Consider the following 19,537-nt stretch of genomic DNA (forward strand, 5'->3'; position numbering starts at 1 on the left):
GGTACTGCTGATGACTAGAGGCTATACACATATGCTTCTCCTGATTGGCTTACCAGCTGGGTTCAGTTTAGGAGTAGGATTGCATTGGTACTGTGGAGTTGACTTTAAAGGGACAGTAAACAATAAATAAATGCTATATATAATGATGTATTCAAAGCAAAGGTTAGCCTGAGAATAATATACAGATGTATTGCACAGTTTAAAAGCCTCTTATCTCCTCTGCTGAGACCAATTAGGAATATATTTAAATGAGCTACTACAGTCAAAGGGACATGAATCCCAATTTTTTTCTTTCACGACTCAGACAGTGTATACAATTTTTAAAAAAAGTTTCCAATTTACTTCTATTATCAAATTTTCATCATTCTCTTGTTATTCTTTATTGAAGAGATATCTAGATAGGTAGCGCACACATCTCTAGAACACTACATGACCGGAAATAGTGCTGCCATCTAGTGCTCCTGTTAATGTATAACATTGTTGCAAAACTGCTGCAATATATTACTGTAGACACGTGCACACTCATGAGCTTACATTCTTGCTTTTCAACAAGGGATAACAAGAAAACAAAGAAAATGTGATAACAAAAGTACATTGGAAAGTTGTTTTAAATTGTATGTTCTATCTGATTAATGAAAGAAAAATTGTTGGTATTATGTCCCTTTAAAGGGATACTAAACTCAATTTATTTCTTTCATGGTTCAGATAGAGCATGCAATTTCAAGCAACTTTCAATTATACATGTTTCTTCATACTCTTGCTATCTTTATTTTAAAAAGCAAGAATGTAAAGCCCATTTTTGGTTCAGCACCTGGGTAGCCACCATTCAGCAAGCGCTATCCAGGCTGGTGAACCCAAAATGGGCTGTCTCATTACATTCATGTTTTTTCTAATAAAAGATATTAAGAGAACGAAGAAAAATTGATAATAGCAGTAAATTAGAAAGTTGCTTAAAATTGCATGTTCTATCTGAATAATGAAAGAAAAAATGTGGGTTTAGTATCCCTTTAAGTATAAACTGGGTTGAATGTTGCAGGGTTTGACCCCTGAAGCCTAAAATATATAGTATAGTTTTTACTATATATAATTAAACATACATATTTTTGTGCAATATATTGATTTAACGGTGTGTTACATAGAAACAGATTTCTTTCCCATGGCATGGAGAGTCCACAACGTCATTCTAATTACTAGTGGGATATTCAACTCCTGGCCAGCAGGAGGCAAAGAGCACCCGAGCAGAGCTGTTAAGTGTCACTTCCCTTACCCATAGCCTACAGTCATTCTTTGCCTCTGTGACGGGAGGATGGCAAAGATGAGTGTCTGAGAAGATTAATCTTTTAATGGGTACTTTTCCCTGCAAGCAAGGATTGGAGTCTGACCCAGTCCATGTCAATCTCTTTAGTTAGAGTAATGGTGGCCTTTTAGCAGTTAGATGGCAGCGAGGTGGTCTTTGCTTTACTTCTAACACTATTGCTACCCCTTTGCAATAAGCCAGAGTTAGTTACTCTGTTCTTTCTTTGTCTACAGGTCCCTGATAGAGAGTGGAGTATCTATCACACCCTTAATTAACTTTTCTGCCCCACAACAGGATCCTCAGGTAAGTGCTTTTTGCCTTCTTGGTACTGAAGGTGTGCACTTTAAGGGGTTAATGCCTCCATGATCATTTGGGACTCGGCTACCCTTTTAGTTAGGGTAAAAATAGGGCAGGCTGCAGGCATTTTTGTATGTTTAAAGGGCCATAATACCCAAATGTTTAAACACTTGAAAGTGCTGCAGCATAGCTGTAAAAAGCTGACTAGAAAATATCACCTGAACATCTCTATGTAAAAAAGAAAGATATTTTACCTCAAAAGTTCCTCAGTAGCCACCTCCCATTGTAAAGGATTTCTAAGCAGCATATTAGTGTGTCTGTCCCGGGACATCTGAAGGGATGAGCATCGTGAACTCTCATATTATTTCATCAATCAGGTAAAGGAAGCTTACTATGAAATCTCATGAGAGTTAAGTGAAATCTCATGAGATCACAGTAAGAGTTCATGACCTCAGCACTGCTGATGCTGATTGGCTGCTGTTCATTTCTTATTTATTTATTTTTTTACCTGCAGCTGGGAGCAGGTGAAGTATAACTTTTTACACAGAACTAACTCTGCTGAGCTGAGGAGATTGTGAGGTAAAATATCTTCCTTTTTTACATAGAGATGCTCAGGTGATATTTTCCTGTCAGCTTTTTACAGTTATACTGCATCAGTTTCAAGTGATTTAGCATATGAGTATTATGTCCCTTTAACTAAGATGTAGACTAAGGGGTTAATATTTGTCCCCTGTTTTGGGTTTTCGTATCTCTCAAGTGTGACTGAAGGGATTTTTAAGTGTCTTAGTGCCTAGCAGTTGGCGGAAATCACATTTTAGATGCGGGAGCTGTGTGAATGTAGAAAATTCAATTTATTCAAATTAAATCATTTTAGGACCCGCACCTTTTTTTACTGTGGCACAGTTTCTATTTTTCTTGCCGGTCACATGACTCCCTGCTCTTCCGGCTGCTATGCTGAGCGGAGATTTTCCAGCTGTGTAAATTTTCTTTGTCGGCTGGTTTATTTGTCGATCGGATCGTCTGAGAGGAAGGAAATTTTGTCTTCGGCTGGGGAGTCCTCATTCTAGGGGGAGATAACGCTACTAGTGGCAGCTCCTGGGCCGGTTACGGTAGGGCACTTCAGAAGACTGAGGTTTAGTGGTGCCTTTATTTTTTTATATGATATAATTGTTTTTGGTGACAAGGAGGGCAGACCTCTGAGAATTTCCTCTGTTTGTTCAAATACATTTTCCTTACAGTGACCTGCCTTTTTAAATTTATTTTGTATTTTATTATTAGTGGGACCTGTTCAGCTATGGATACAGAACAGGATGATGTTATGCTTACTATATCTAGATGCTCAGAATGTCCTGCCCATGCAATTTTGTTCCTCATGTCTATCTAAAACTTTAAAGTTTAAATACAAATTACTCCCTTCTGAGCCACAAGTCTCCTAGGATTCTGCTGTGCAAGAGATGCCTCAGCTTTCACCTCATGCGTCCCAGACTTTATCTGTTTCACATACAGTGCCTTGCAGTTTCTCAAATACTCCTGGGGGTGTTTATTTACAAGGAGATTTTGCTGCACAGATTACGCCTGCCATGTCTGCAGCTTTATCTGCTTACCCTACTTTGGGGAAGCGTAAGAGGAAATCCAATAATTTTTTTAGCTAATAGGATTTCTTAACAAACTAAACCTATGCTAGTCAACCCTTCCCAGGTGTCAGATGAGGAAGATACCTCAGTAGCCTCTGAGGGTGAGGTTTCAGACTCTGACATCTTCAGATACTGCAGAATTTTCCCCCACAGTGTCACTTTCAGATTTAAACTTGAACACCTCCGTTTACTTCTTAAAGAGGTTCTAGCTACTTTGGACGACTCCGACTCTTCTGTCGCCGCCAACCCTAAAAAATCTAGTAAACTCAATGGACATTATGAAGTTCCTTCTTCCGTGGAAGTATTTCCAGTTTCTGACTGTATGTCTGAGATTATAGCTCATGAATGGGATAAACTAGGCGTTCCTTTCTCCCCTTCTCCTGTTTTTAAAAAATATGTTTCCTGTTGCTGACTCCATACATGATTTGTGGCGCTCAGTTCCTAAGGTAGTAGGAGCTATCTCTACTCTAGCCAAAAGAACTACTTTTCCTATTAAGGATAGTTGTTTCTTTAAGGCCCCAATGGATAAGAAGCTTGAAGCTTACTTAAAGAAGATGTACATTCATCAGGGTCTACAGTGGCAACCTGCTGCAGGTATTCCTACAGTGGCTAGTGCTGCATCTTATTGGTGTGATGCTCTGTCTGAGCTAATTTTAGAAGAGACTTCTATACAGGAGATCCAAGATAGGATCAAGGCTCTTAAACTGGCCAATTCTTTTATTTCTGATGCCAATATGCAAGTGATTAGACTGGGATCCAAGATGTCCAGCTTCACTGTTTTAGCTCGCAGGGCTTTGTGGCTAAAATCTTGGTCGGCGGATGTAACTTCTAAGTCCAAACTACTATCTTTACCTTATATGGGTAAGACTCTCTTTGGTCCTGGTCTGGCGGAGATTATTTCCGAGCTCACTGGTGGAAAGGGGTCTGTCCTACCTCAGGATAAGGAAAATAGACCTAAGGGTCACCAAAATTCTAATTTTTGGTCATTTCGTAACTTCAAAGGACAGACATCTCCCTCTTCCAAGCCGGAGCAGTCCAAGTCTTCTGGAGACCCAGCCAGTTTTGGAATAAGGGAAAGCAATCCAAAAAGCCTTCATCTGATCCTTTTTTCAACAAGCCTGGATACGCGATGCCCCAGATCATTGGGCTGTGGATATAGTATCCCAGGGTTACAGAATAGGTTGCAGATTCATCCTCTCAAGATTATCTGCAAACCAGGTAAAAAGAGGGGCCTTCTCAAAATGCGTAGAGGACCTGTCTTCCCTGGGAGTGATTGTTCCAGTTCTCGTAAGGGAACGAGGCCTAGGATTTTATTCAAATCTTTTTGTTGTTTCCAAAATGGAAGGAACCTTTCGCCCCATTTTTGGCCATAAAATTCTTCAACAAATTCTGTACTTCAAAATGAAGTCCATTCATTCCATTCTTCCTTTGGTCCAAGAGGGTCATTTCATGACAACCATAGACCTGAAAGACACATATCTGCATGTTCCCATTCACAGGGATCATCATCAGTTTCTGAGGTTTGTTTTTCTGGACAAGCAGTTCCAATTTGTTGCTCTTCCGTTTGGCCTGGCCATGGCTCCCAGAATATTCACAAAGGTTCTGGGGGCTCTTTTGGCAGTGGTCAGATCTCAGAGGATTGCAGTAGCGCCTTACCTGGGCGTCATCTTGGTTCAGGCGTCATCTTTTCAACTAGCAGAATCTAATACAGAGATGTTATCTTTTCTACGTTCCCACGGTTGGAAAGTGAATCTGGAAAAGAGTTCCCTTGTTCCAACTACAAGGGTTTGTTTCTTAGGTACTATCATAGATTCCCTGTCCATAAAGATTTTCCTGACAGAGATCAGACAATCCAAAATTCTTGCTTCATTCCTTTACCTCCAGTCTAATTTTTGTCCATCAAGTAGCTGAATGCATGGAGGTAATTGGTCTCATGGTTGCTTCCATGGACATCATTCATTTTGCTTGGATCCATCTGAGACCTCTCCAACTATGCATGCTCAGTCAGTGGAACGGAGACCAGTCAGATCTCTCGCAGAGGCTTGGTCTGGATCCCCTAACAAGAGACTCTCTTTCGTAGTGGATTTCACAGGACCATCTGTCTCGGGGCACATGCTTCCTGAGACATTCCTGGGTCATTGTGACCACGGATGCCAGCCTGCTAGGCTGGGGAGCAATTTGAGGCTCATTAAAAGCTCAGGGATTCTGGACCCGGGAGAAGTCTTCTCTTCCCATAAACATCTTAGAGTTGAGAGCAATCTTCAATGCATTGACAGCCTGGCCTCAATTATCTTTAGCCTGGTTTATCAGATTTCAGTCAGACAACATCATCTCAGTGGCTTACATCAACCACCAGTGGGGAACCCGGAGTTCCCTAGCTATGAAGGAGGTGACCTGCATTGTGCAGTGGGCGGAAGCTCACAATTGTGTCCTAACTGCCATCCACATTCCAGGAGTGGACAACTGGGAGGGGGATTTTCTGAGCAGACAGTGCTTCCATCAGGGGGAGTGGGTTTTCCATCCTGATGTGCTTTTAATGATAACCCTCAGGTGGTGGTGGTGGTGGTGGTGGGGGGGGGTTCCAGAGTTGGATCTGATGGCATCTCGTCAAAATGCCAAGCTTCCAAAGTGCGGCTCAAGGTCAAGAGATCCTCAGGCTGTTCTGATAGTTACTCTGGCGGTACCTTGGAACTTCAATCTAGCTTACCTGTTTCCTCTGATACGAGCAATGACTCATGGAAGGAGAGCAAACAAACAGGAGAGAGCATCAGTTATCCATATAGCTCCTGCAAGGCCTCGGAGGATCTGGTTTGCGGATCTGTTAAGGATGTCTTTTCTTCCTCCTTGGAAGTTTCCTCTGAGGAAGGACCTTCTACTTCAGGGTCCCTTCCTTCATCCAAATCTAGATTCTCTGGGATTCACAGGGATCATCACATGTTCTTAAGATTTGCATTTCTAGACAAACATTTTCTGTTTGTAGCTCTTCATTTTGGTCTGGCAACAGCTCTCAGAATTTTTTCAAAGGTCCTGGGAGCATTGTTGGCGGTGTTTTGATTGAAGGGTGTTGCAGTGGCTCCTTATCTGGACGACATTCTAGTTCAAGCTCCATCTTTTCAACTAGCAAACTCCCACACGGAGTTGTTGTTGTCTTTTCTGCGCTCCCATGGTTGGAAGGTGAATTTATGAAAAAGTTCCTTAAACCGGCTACAAGAGTGGTATTTTTGGGGACCATTATAGATTCTCTAGAGATGAAGATTTTTTCTGACAGAAGCAAGAAAGTAAAAGATTTTCAATACGTGTCTTGCTCTTCAGTCCCTTCCTTGGCCGTCAGTGGCTCAGTGCATTAAGGTTATTGGTCTGATAGTTTGCCATGGACATCATTCAGTTTGCTCGGTTCCTTATCAGACCTCTGCAGTTATGATTGCTCAGGCAGTGGAACGGGGATTATGAAGATCTATCTTCAAAGATTATTCTATATCAGATGTCTAGAGATTCTCTTCCATGGTGGTCATCTCAGGATCTTCTCTTGCTTTCGCAGACCTGCCTGGGTGATTTGTAACCACGGATGCCAGTTTGCTGGGCTCGGGTGCTGTCTGGGGTTCATTAAAGGCTCCGGGTCTATGGACTCGGGAGGAGTCTGTTCTTCCAAAACAATTTCAATGCTCTTCTAGCCTGGCCTCTGCTAGCTTCAACCCAGTTTATCAGGTTTCAGTCGGACAACATAACATCAGTGGCTTACATCAATCATCAGGGAGGAACTCAGAGTTCCTTGGCTATGACAGAGGTAGCCAAGATTATTCAGTGGGCGGAGATTCACAATTGTCTGTCTGCTATTCACATTTCAGGGGTGGACAGTTGGGAAGTGGATTTTCTGAGCAAGACAGACTTTTCATCCGGGGGAGTGGCAACTTCATCCAGAGGTTTTTTCCAGCTTGATTCTCAGTTGGGGGCAGCCGGAGTTGGATCTCATGGCATCTAGTCAGAATGCAAAGCTCCCGAGGTACGGGTCGAGGTCAAAGGATCCTCAGGCTGTTCTGATAGATGCTCTGACAGTTCCTTGGACTTTCAGTCTGGCATATGTGTTCCCTTTGTTTGCTCTTCTTCCTCGGGTCATTGCTCGGGTCAAACAGGAGAGGGCATCAGTGATTCTCATTGCTCCGGCATGGCCTTGCAGAATCTTGTTTGCAGATCTGGTGGAGATGTCTTCTCTTCCACCTTGGCATCTTCCATTAAGGAAGGATCTTCTTCTGCAGGGTCCCTTGCTTCATCCAAATCTCGTTTCTCTGAAACTGACTGCTTGAAGATTGAACGCTTGATTCTTTCTAAGCGTGTTTTTTCTGAGTCAGTCATTGAGACTATGATTCAGGCTCGTAAGCCTGTGACTAGGAAGATTTATTATAAGATTTGGCGTAAATATTTGTATTGGTGTGAATCCAAAGGCTACTCGTGGAGTAGAGTTAGGATTCCTAAGATTTTGTCTTTTCTCCAGGAGGATTTGGAGAAAGGTTTATCTGCTAGTACCCTGAAGGGTCAAATTTCTGCTTGATCTATTTTATTGCACAAGCGCCTGGTGGATGTGCCAGATGTTCATTCTTTTTGTCAGGCCTTGGTTAGAATTTGGCCTGTGTTTAAGTCTACTACTCCACCTTGGAGTCTTAATTTGGTTCTTAGAGTCCTTCATCAGGCTCCGTTTGAACCTATGCATTCTTTGGATAGTAAGATGATATCTTGGAAGGTTTTGTTTCTGGTTGCTATTTCTTCAGCTCGAAGAGTTTCGGAGCTTTCAGCCTTACAGTATGAATTGCCTTATCTTATTTTTCACTTTGATAAGGTAGTTCTGTGTACTGCCTTGGGTTTTCTTCCCAAGGTTGTTTCTAAAAAGAATATTAATCAAGAGATTGTTGTTCCTTCTTTGTGTCCTATCCTTCTTCTCATAAGGAGCATTTGTTGCACAACCTGGATGTGGTTCGTGCATTGGAATATTATTTGCAGGCAACTAAGGATTTTCACCAGTCTTCTTCTTTATTTGTTGTCTTTTCTGGGAAGCGTAAGGTTAAGAAACCTACGGCTACTTCTCTTTCTTGTTGGTTGAGTAGTGCTATTCGCTTGGCATATGAGACTACTGGTCAGCAGCCTCTTGAGAGAATCACGGCTCATTCCACGAGGGATGTTGCATCTTCTTGGGCTTTGAAAAATGGAGCTTCTGTAGATCAGCTTTGCAAGTCTGCGACTTAGTCATCTTTGCATACTTTTTCTAAATTTTACAAACTTGATATTTCTTTCATGTAATTAGCAAGAGTCCATGAGCTAGTGACGTATGGGATATACATTCCTACCAGGAGGGGCAAAGTTTCCCAAACCTCAAAATGCCTATAAATACACCCCTCACCACACCCACAATTCAGTTTTACAAACTTTGCCTCCTATGGAGGTGGTGAAGTAAGTTTGTGCTAGATTCTACGTTGATATGCGCTCCGCAGCAAGTTGGAGCCCGGTTTTCCTCTCAGCGTGCAGTGAATGTCAGAGGGATGTGAGGAGAGTATTGCCTATTTGAATGCAGTGATCTCCTTCTACGGGGTCTATTTCATAGGTTCTCTGTTATCAGTCGTAGAGATTCATCTCTTACCTCCCTTTTCAGATCGACGATATACTCTTATTTATATACCATTACCTCTGCTGATTCTCGTTTCAGTACTGGTTTGGCTTTCTACAAACATGTAGATGAGTGTCCTGGGGTAAGTAAATCTTATTTTCTGTGACACTCTAAGCTATGGTTGGGCACTTTGTTTATAAAGTTCTAAATATATGTATTCAAACATTTATTTGCCTTGACTCAGAATGTTCAACATTCCTTATTTTCAGACAGTCAGTTTCATATTTGGGATAATGCATTTGAATTAATCATTTTTTCTTACCTTCAAAAATTTGACTCTTTTTTCCCTGTGGGCTGTTAGGCTCGCGGGGGCTGAAAATGCTTCATTTTATTGCGTCATTCTTGGCGCGGACTTTTCTCCAACATAGGTGTGTCCGGTCCACGGCGTCATCCTTACTTGTGGGATATTCTCCTCCCCAACAGGAAATGGCAAAGAGCCCAGCAAAGCTGGTCACATGATCCCTCCTAGGCTCCGCCTTCCCCAGTCATTCTCTTTGCCGTTGTACAGGCAACATCTCCACGGAGATGGCTTAGAGTTTTTTGGTGTTTAACTGTAGTTTTTATTATTCAATCAAGAGTTTGTTATTTTAAAATAGTGCTGGTATGTACTATTTACTCTGAAACAGAAAAGAGATGAAGATTTCTGTTTGTAAGAGGAAAATGATTTTAGCAACCGTTACTAAAATCGATGGCTGTTTCCACACAGGACTGTTGAGAGGAATTAACTTCAGTTGGGGGAAACAGTGAGCAGACTTTTGCTGCTTGAGGTATGACACATTTCTAACAAGACGATGTAATGCTGGAAGCTGTCATTTTCCCTATGGGATCCGGTAAGCCATTTTTATTACATAAAGAAAAAAAGGGCTTCACAAGGGCTTTTAAGACTGTAGACATTTTCTGGGCTAAAACGATTGATATATAAGCATATTTTAATACTTCATAGCTTTGAGGAATTATTTTATTCTTGGGAATTATGTAAAATAACCGGCAGGCACTGTATTGGACACCTTATCCTCTAGGGGCTTTCCCTAATCATAGGCAGAGCCTCATTTTCGCGCCTCTATTGCGCACTTGTTTTTGGGAAGCATGACATGCAGATGCATGTGTGAGGAGCTCTGATACATAGAAAAGACTTTCTGAAGGCGTCATTTGGTATCGTATTCCCCTTTGGGCTTGGTTGGGTCTCAGCAAAGCAGATACCAGGGACTGTAAAGGGGTTAAATATAAAAACGGCTCCGGTTCCGTTATTTTAAGGGTTAAAGCTTTCAAATTTGGTGTGCAATACTTTTAAGGCTTTAAGACACTGTGGTGAAATTTTGGTGAATTTTGAACAATTCCTTCATACTTTTTCACATTTGCAGTAATAAAGTGTGTTCAGTTTAAAATTTAAAGTGACAGTAACGGTTTTATTTTAAAACGTTTTTTGTACTTTGTTATCAAGTTTATGCCTGTTTAACATGTCTGAACTACCAGATAGACTGTGTTCTGTATGTGGGGAAGCCAAGGTTCCTTCTCATTTAAATAGATGTGATTTATGTGACACAAAATTTAGAGAAAATGATGCCCAAGATGATTCCTCAAGTGAGGGGAGTAAGCATGGTACTGCATCATCCCCTCCTTCGTCTACACCAGTCTTGCCCACACAGGAGGCCCCTAGTACATCTAGTGCGCCAATACTCCTTACTATGCAACAATTAACGGCTGTAATGGATAATTCTATCAAAAACATTTTAGCCAAAATGCCCACTTATCAGCGAAAGCGCGACTGCTCTGTTTTAGAAAATACTGAAGAGCATGAGGACGCTGATGATATTGGTTCTGAAGTGCCCCTACACCAGTCTGAGGGGGCCAGGGAGGTTTTGTCTGAGGGAGAAATTTCAGATTCAGGGAAAATTTCTCAACAAGCTGAACCTGATGTGATTACATTTAAATTTAAATTGGAACATCTCCGCGCCCTGCTTAAGGAGGTGTTATCTACTCTGGATGATTGTGAGAATTTGGTCATTCCAGAGAAATTATGTAAAATGGACAAGTTCCTAGAGGTCCCGGGGCCCCCCGAAGCTTTTCCTATACCCAAGCGGGTGGCGGACAGGAACAAAAGATGTTTGTTCAGCAAGGTTACCTTCTACAACCAATTTCATGCATTGTTCCTGTCACTACAGCAGCGTGTTTCTGGTTCGATGAACTAGAAAAGGCGCTCAATAAAGATTCTTCTTATGAGGAGATTTTGGACAGAATTCATGCTCTCAAATTGGCTAACTCTTTCACCCTAGACGCCACTTTGCAATTGGCTAGATTAGCGGCGAAAAATTCTGGGTTTGCTATTGTGGCGAGCAGAGCGCTTTGGCTAAAATCTTGGTCAGCGGATGCGTCTTCCAAGAACAAATTGCTTAACATTCCTTTCAAGGGGAAAACGCTGTTTGGCCCTGACTTGAAAGAGATTATTTCTGATATCACTGGGGGCAAGGGCCACGCCCTTCCTCAGGATAGGTCTTTCAAGGCCAAAAATAAACCTAATTTTCGTCCCTTTCGCAGAAACGGACCAGCCCCAAGTGCTACGTCCTCTAAGCAAGAGGGTAATACTTCTCATGCCAAGCCAGCCTGGAGGCCAATGCAAGGCTGGAACAAAGGTAAGCAGGCCAAGAAACCTGCCACTGCTACCAAGACAGCATGAGATGTTGGCCCCCGATCCGGGACCGGATCTGGTGGGGGGCAGACTCTCTCTCTTCGCTCAGGCTTGGGCAAGAGATGTTCTGGATCCTTGGGCGCTATAAATAGTCTCCCAAGGTTATCTTCTGGAATTCAAGGGGCTTCCCCCAAGGGGGAGGTTCCACAGGTCTCAATTGTCTTCAGACCACATAAAAAAACAGGCATTCTTACATTGTGTAGAAGACCTGTTAAAAATGGGAGTGATTCATCCTGTTCCATTAGGAGAACAAGGGATGGGGTTCTACTCCAATCTGTTCGTAGTTCCCAAAAAAGAGGGAACATTCAGACCAATCTTAGATCTCAAGATCCTAAACAAGTTTCTCAAGGTTCCATCGTTCAAAATGGAAACCATTCGAACAATTCTTCCTTCCATCCAGGAAGGTCAATTCATGACCACGGTGGATTTAAAGGATGCGTATCTACATATTCCTATCCACAAGGAACATCATCGGTTCCTAAGGTTCGCATTTCTGGACAAGCATTACCAGTTTGTGGCACTTCCGTTCGGATTAGCCACTGCTCCAAGAATTTTCACAAAGGTACTAGGGTCCCTTCTAGCGGTGCTAAGACCAAGGGGCATTGCAGTAGTACCTTACTTGGACGACATACTGATTCAAGCGTCGTCCCTTCCACAAGCAAAGGCTCACACGGACATTGTCCTGGCCTTTCTCAGATCTCACGGGTGGAAAGTGAACGTAGAAAAAAGTTCTCTATCTCCGTCAACAAGGGTTCCCTTCTTGGGAACAATAATAGACTCCTTAGAAATGAGGATTTTTCTGACAGAGGCCAGAAAATCAAAACTTCTAAACTCTTGTCAAATACTTCATTCTGTTCCTCTTCCTTCCATAGCGCAGTGCATGGAAGTAATAGGTTTGATGGTAGCGGCAATGGACATAGTTCCTTTTGCGCGAATTCATCTAAGACCATTACAACTGTGCATGCTCAGTCAGTGGAATGGGGACTATACAGACTTGTCTCCGACGATACAAGTAGATCAGAGGACCAGAGATTCACTCCGTTGGTGGCTGTCCCTGGACAACCTGTCACAGGGGATGAGCTTCCGCAGACCAGAGTGGGTCATTGTCACGACCGACGCCAGTCTGGTGGGCTGGGGCGCGGTCTGGGGACCCCTGAAAGCTCAGGGTCTTTGGTCTCGGGAAGAATCTCTTCTCCCGATAAATATTCTGGAACTGAGAGCGATATTCAATGCTCTCAAGGCTTGGCCTCAGCTAGCGAAGGCCAAGTTCATACGGTTTCAATCAGACAACATGACGACTGTTGCGTACATCAACCATCAGGGGGGAACAAGGAGTTCCCTGGCGATGGAAGAAGTGACCAAAATCATTCAATGGGCGGAGACTCACTCCTGCCACTTGTCTGCAATCCACATCCCAGGAGTGGAAAATTGGGAAGCGGATTTTCTGAGTCGTCAGACATTTCATCCGGGGGAGTGGGAACTCCATCCGGAAATCTTTGCCCAAATTACTCAATTGTGGGGCATTCCAGACATGGATCTGATGGCCTCTCGTCAGAACTTCAAGGTTCCTTGCTACGGGTCCAGATCCAGGGATCCCAAGGCGACTCTAGTAGATGCACTAGTAGCACCTTGGACCTTCAAACTAGCTTATGTATTCCCGCCGTTTCCTCTCATCCCCAGGCTGGTAGCCAGGATCAATCAGGAGAGGGCATCGGTGATCTTGATAGCTCCTGCGTGGCCACGCAGGACTTGGTATGCAGACCTGGTGAATATGTCATCGGCTCCACCATGGAAGCTACCTTTAAGACGAGACCTTCTTGTTCAAGGTCCGTTCGAACATCCGAATCTGGTCTCACTCCAACTGACTGCTTGGAGATTGAACGCTTGATCTTATCAAAGCGAGGGTTCTCAGATTCTGTCATTGATACTCTTGTTCAGGCCAGAAAGCCTGTAACTAGAAAAATCTACCACAAAATATGGAAAAAATATATCTGTTGGTGTGAATCTAAAGGATTCCCTTGGGACAAGGTAAAAATTCCTAAGATTCTATCCTTTCTTCAAGAAGGTTTGGAGAAAGGATTATCTGCAAGTTCTTTGAAGGGACAGATTTCTGCCTTGTCTGTGTTACTTCACAAAAAGCTGGCAGCTGTGCCAGATGTTCAAGCCTTTGTTCAGGCTCTGGTTAGAATCAAGCCTGTTTACAAACCTTTGACTCCTCCTTGGAGTCTCAATTTAGTTCTTTCAGTTCTTCAGGGGGTTCCGTTTGAACCCTTACATTCCGTTGATATTAAGTTATTATCTTGGAAAGTTTTGTTTTTGGTTGCAATTTCTTCTGCTAGAAGAGTTTCAGAATTATCTGCTCTGCAGTGTTCTCCTCCTTATCTGGTGTTCCATGCAGATAAGGTGGTTTTGCGTACTAAACCTGGTTTTCTTCCGAAAGTTGTTTCTAACGAAAACATTAACCAGGAGATAGTCGTGCCTTCTTTGTGTCCGAATCCAGTTTCAAAGAAGGAACGTTTGTTGCACAATTTGGATGTAGTTCGTGCTCTAAAATTCTATTTAGATGCTACAAAGGATTTTAGACAAACATCTTCCTTGTTTGTTGTTTATTCTGGTAAAAGGAGAGGTCAAAAAGCAACTTCTACCTCTCTCTCTTTTTGGATTAAAAGCATCATCAGATTGGCTTACGAGACTGCCGGACGGCAGCCTCCTGAAAGAATCACAGCTCATTCCACTAGGGCTGTGGCTTCCACATGGGCCTTCAAGAACGAGGCTTCTGTTGATCAGATATGTAAGGCAGCGACTTGGTCTTCACTGCACACTTTTACTAAATTTTACAAATTTGATACTTTTGCTTCTTCTGAGGCTATTTTTGGGAGAAAGGTTTTGCAAGCCGTGGTGCCTTCCATCTAGGTGACCTGATTTGCTCCCTCCCTTCATCCGTGTCCTAAAGCTTTGGTATTGGTTCCCACAAGTAAGGATGACGCCGTGGACCGGACACACCTATGTTGGAGAAAACAGAATTTATGTTTACCTGATAAATTGCTTTCTCCAATGGTGTGTCCGGTCCACGGCCCGCCCTGGTTTTTTAATCAGGTCTGATAATTTAATTTCTCTAACTACAGTCACCACGGTATCATATGATTTCTCCTATGCAAATATTCCTCCTTTACGTCGGTCGAATGACTGGGGAAGGCGGAGCCTAGGAGGGATCATGTGACCAGCTTTGCTGGGCTCTTTGCCATTTCCTGTTGGGGAGGAGAATATCCCACAAGTAAGGATGACGCCGTGGACCGGACACACCGTTGGAGAAAGCAATTTATCAGGTAAACATAAATTCTGTTTTTTGGCGCAAAAAATCTTTTCCGTTTCCGGCGTCATACGTGTCGCCGGAAGTTGCGTCATTTTTTGACGTTATTTTGCGCCAAAAATGTCGGCGTTCCGGAAGTGGCGTCATTTTTGGCGCCAAAAGCATTTAGGCGCCAAATAATGTGGGCGTCTTATTTGGCGCTAAAAAAAAAAAATATGGGCGTCGCTTTTGTCTCCACATTATTTAAGTCTCATTGTTCATTGCTTCTGGTTGCTAGAAGCTTGTTCTTTGGCATTTTTTCCCATTCCTGAAACTGTCATTTAAGGAATTTGATCAATTTTGCTTTATATGTTGTTTTTTCTCTTACATATTGCCAGATGTCTCACGTTGCATCTGAGTCAGAAGATACTTCAGGAAAATCGCTGTCTAGTGCTGGACCTACCAAAGCTAAGTGTATCTGCTGTAAACTTTTGGTAGCTATTCCTCCGGCTGTTGTTTGTATTAATTGTCATGACAAACTTGTTAATGCAGATAATATTTCCTTTAGTAAAGTACCATTGCCTGTTGCAGTTCCTTCAACATCTAAGGTGCAGAATGTTCCTGATAACATAAGAGATTTTATTTCTGAATCCATCAAGAAGGCTATGTCTGTTATTTCTCCTTCTAGTAAACATAAAAAATCTTTTAAAACTTCTCTCCCTACAGATACATTTTTAAATGAACATCATCATTCTGATTCTGATGATTCTTCTGGTTCAGAGGATTCTGTCTCAGAGATTGATTCTGATAAATCTTCATATTTATTTCAAATGGAATTTATTCGTTCTTTACTTAAAGAAGTACTAATTGCTTTAGAAATAGAGGATTCTGGTCCTCTTGATACTAATTCTAAACGTTTAGATAAGGTATTTAAATCTCCTGTGGTTATTCCAGAAGTTTTTCCTGTTCCTAATGCTATTTCTGAAGTAATTTCCAAAGAATGGGATAAATTGGGTAATTCATTTACTCCTTCTAAACGTTTTAAGCAATTATATCCTGTGCCGTCTGACAGATTAGAATTTTGGGACAAAATCCCTAGAGTTGATGGGGCTATTTCTCCAACATAGGTGTGTCCGGTCCACGGCGTCATCCTTACTTGTGGGATATTCTCTTCCCCAACAGGAAATGGCAAAGAGCCCAGCAAAGCTGGTCACATGATCCCTCCTAGGCTCCGCCTACCCCAGTCATTCTCTTTGCCGTTGCACAGGCAACATCTCCACGGAGATGGTTAAGAGTTTTTTGGTGTTTAAATGTAGTTTTTATCCTTCAATCAAGTGTTTGTTATTTTAAAATAGTGCTGGTATGTACTATTTACTCTGAAACAGAAAAGAGATGAAGATTTCTGTTTGTAAGAGGAAGATGATTTTAGCAAACGTTACTAAAATCGATTGCTGTTTCCACACAGGACTGTTGAGATGAAGTAACTTCAGTTGGGGGAAACAGTTGGCAGACTTTTCTGCTTGAGGTATGACTGGCCACATTTCTAACAAGACTATGTAATGCTGGAAGGCTGTCATTTCCCCTATGGGGACCGGTAAGCCATTTTCTTAGATTAAGTAAAAGAATAAAGGGCTTCATAAGGGCTTAAAAAACTGGTAGACATTTTTCTGGGCTAAAACGATTATTTTGCTAAGCATATTTTGCAGATTATAACTCTTAATAGTTATTATAATCTTGGGGATTGTTTTAAAAAACGGCAGGCACTGTATTGGACACCTTTTTCAGATGGGGGCCTTTTCTAGTCATAGGCAGAGCCTCATTTTCACGCCACTAATGCGCAGTTGTTTTTGGAAAGCAAGGCATGCAGATGCATGTGTGAGGAGCTAAGAACCACTGAAAAAGCTTATAGAAGGCATCATTTGGTATCGTATTCCCCTCTGGGCTTGGTTGGGTCTCAGCAAAGCAGATAGCTGGGACTGTATAGGGGTTAAATGTAAAAACGGCTCCGGTTCCGTTATTTTAAGGGTTAAAGCTTTCAAATTTGGTGTGCAATACTTTTAAGGCACTGTGGTGAAATTTTGGTGAATTTTGAACAATTCCTTCATACTTTTTCACATATTCAGTAATAAAGTGTGTTCAGTTTAAAATTTAAAGTGACAGTAACGGTTTTATTTTAAAACGTTTTTTGTGCTTTGTTGACAAGTTTAAGCCTGTTTAACATGTCTGTACCATCAGATAAGCTATGTTCTATATGTATGAAAACTAAGGTTTCTCCCCATTTAAATTTATGTGATAATTGTGCCATAGTGTCCAAACAAAGTAGGGACAATGATGCCACAGATAATGATATTGCCCAAGATGATTCCTCAAATGAGGGGAGTAAGCATGATACTGCATCATCCCCTTCTTTGTCTACACCAGTTTTGCCCACACAAGAGGCCCCTGGTACATCTAGTGCGCCAATACTTATTACCATGCAACAATTAACGGCTGTAATGGATAATTCTATTACAAACATTTTATCCAAAATGCCTACTTATCAGAGAAAGCGCGATTGCTCTGTTTTAAACACTGAAGAGCAAGAGGACGCTGATGATAACTGTTCTGACATACCCTCACACCAATCTGAAGGGGCCAGGAGGGAGGTTTTGTCTGAGGGAGAAATTTCAGATTCAGGAAAAATTTCTCAACAAGCTGAACCTGATGTTGTAACATTTAAATTTAAATTAGAACATCTCCACGCACTGCTTAAGGAGGTATTATCTACTCTGGATGATTGTGACAATTTGGTCATTCCAGAGAAATTATGTAAGATGGACAAGTTCCTAGAGGTTCCGGTGCCCCCCGATGCTTTTCCTATACCCAAGCGGGTGGCGGACATAGTAAATAAGGAGTGGGAAAGGCCCGGCATACCTTTTGTTCCTCCCCCTATATTTAAGAAATTATTTCCTATAGTCGACCCCAGAAAGGACTTATGGCAGACAGTCCCCAAGGTCGAGGGGGCGGTTTCTACTCTAAACAAACGCACTACTATTCCTATAGAAGATAGTTGTGCTTTCAAAGATCCTATGGATAAAAAATTAGCTTGCTTAAAAAGATGTTTGTTCAGCAAGGTTACCTTCTACAACCAATTTCATGCATTTTTCCTGTCACTACGGCAGCGTGTTTCTGGTTCGAAGAACTATAAAAGTCGCTCAATAAAGAATCTTCGTATGAGGAGGTTATGGACAGAGTTCAAGCACTTAAATTGGCTAACTCTTTTATTTTAGATGCCGCTTTGCAATTAGCTAGGTTAGCGGCGAAAAATTCAGGGTTTGCTATAGTGGCGCGCAGAGCGCTTTGGCTAAAGTCTTGGTCAGCGGATGTGTCTTCCAAGACAAAATTGCTTAACATCCCTTTCAAGGGTAAAACACTGTTTGGTCCTGATTTGAAAGAGATTATTTCAGACATCACCGGGGGAAAGGGCCACGCCCTCCCTCAGGATAGGTCTTTTAAGGCTAAAAATAAGCCTAATTTTCGTCCCTTTCGCAGAAACGGACCAGCCTCTAATTCTACATCCTCTAAGCAAAAGGGTAATACTTCACAACCCAAACCAGCCTGGAGACCGATGCAAGGCTGGAACAAGGGTAAGCAGGCCAAGAAGCCTGCCACTGCTACCAAAACAGCATGAAGGGATGGCCCCCGATCCGGGACCGGATCTGGTGGGGGGCAGACTTTCTCTCTTTGCTCAGGCTTGGGCAAGAGATGTTCAGGATCCTTGGGCACTAGAAATAGTTTCTCAAGGTTATCTCCTGGAATTCAAGGAACTACCCCCAAGGGGAAGGTTCCACAGGTCTCAATTATCTTCAAACCAAATAAAAAGACAGGCATTCTTACATTGTGTAGAAGACCTGTTAAAGATGGGAGTAATTCATCCAGTTCCAATAGGAGAACAAGGGATGGGGTTTTACTCCAACCTGTTCATAGTTCCCAAAAAAGAGGGAACATTCATACCAATTTTAGATCTCAAGATCCTAAACAAATTTCTCAGGGTTCCATCGTTCAAAATGGAAACCATTCGAACGATCCTTCCCACCATCCAGGAAGGTCAATTTATGACCACGGTGGATTTAAAGGATGCGTACCTACATATTCCTATCCACAAGGAACATAATCAGTTCCTAAGGTTCGCTTTTCTGGACAAGCATTACCAGTTTGTGGCACTTCCATTCGGATTAGCCACTGCTCCGATAATTTTCACAAAGGTACTAGGGTCCCTTCTAGCGGTTCTAAGACCAAGGGGCATTGCAGTAGTACCTTACTTGGACGACATCCTGATTCAAGCGTCGTCTCTGTCAAAAGCAAAGGCTCATACGGACATCGTCCTAGCCTTTCTCAGATCTCACGGATGGAAAGTGAACAAAGAAAAAAGTTCTCTGTCCCCGTCAACAAGAGTTCCCTTCTTGGGAACAATAATAGATTCCTTAGAAATGAGGATTTTTCTGACAGAGGTCAGAAAATCAAAAATTCTAAGCTCTTGTCAAGTACTTCATTCTGTTCTTCGTCCTTCCATAGCGCAGTGCATGGAAGTAATAGGATTGATGGTTGCAGCAATGGACATAGTTCCTTTTGCACGAATTCATCTAAGACCATTACAACTGTGCATGCTCAGACAGTGGAATGGGGATTATACAGACTTGTC

General features: G+C 42.3%; 1 protein-coding gene across 2 annotated transcripts in view; it reads left to right on the top strand.

Annotated features, from left to right (window-relative positions):
• GMDS (GDP-mannose 4,6-dehydratase) overlaps positions 1-19,537 on the top strand; it is a 1,339,054-nt gene that overhangs the window by 178,341 nt on the left and 1,141,176 nt on the right. The gene's annotated exons all lie outside the window — the stretch shown is intronic.

The sequence above is a fragment of the Bombina bombina genome, chromosome 5 (assembly GCF_027579735.1).
Source record: "Bombina bombina isolate aBomBom1 chromosome 5, aBomBom1.pri, whole genome shotgun sequence".
Classification (NCBI taxonomy): domain Eukaryota; kingdom Metazoa; phylum Chordata; class Amphibia; order Anura; family Bombinatoridae; genus Bombina; species Bombina bombina.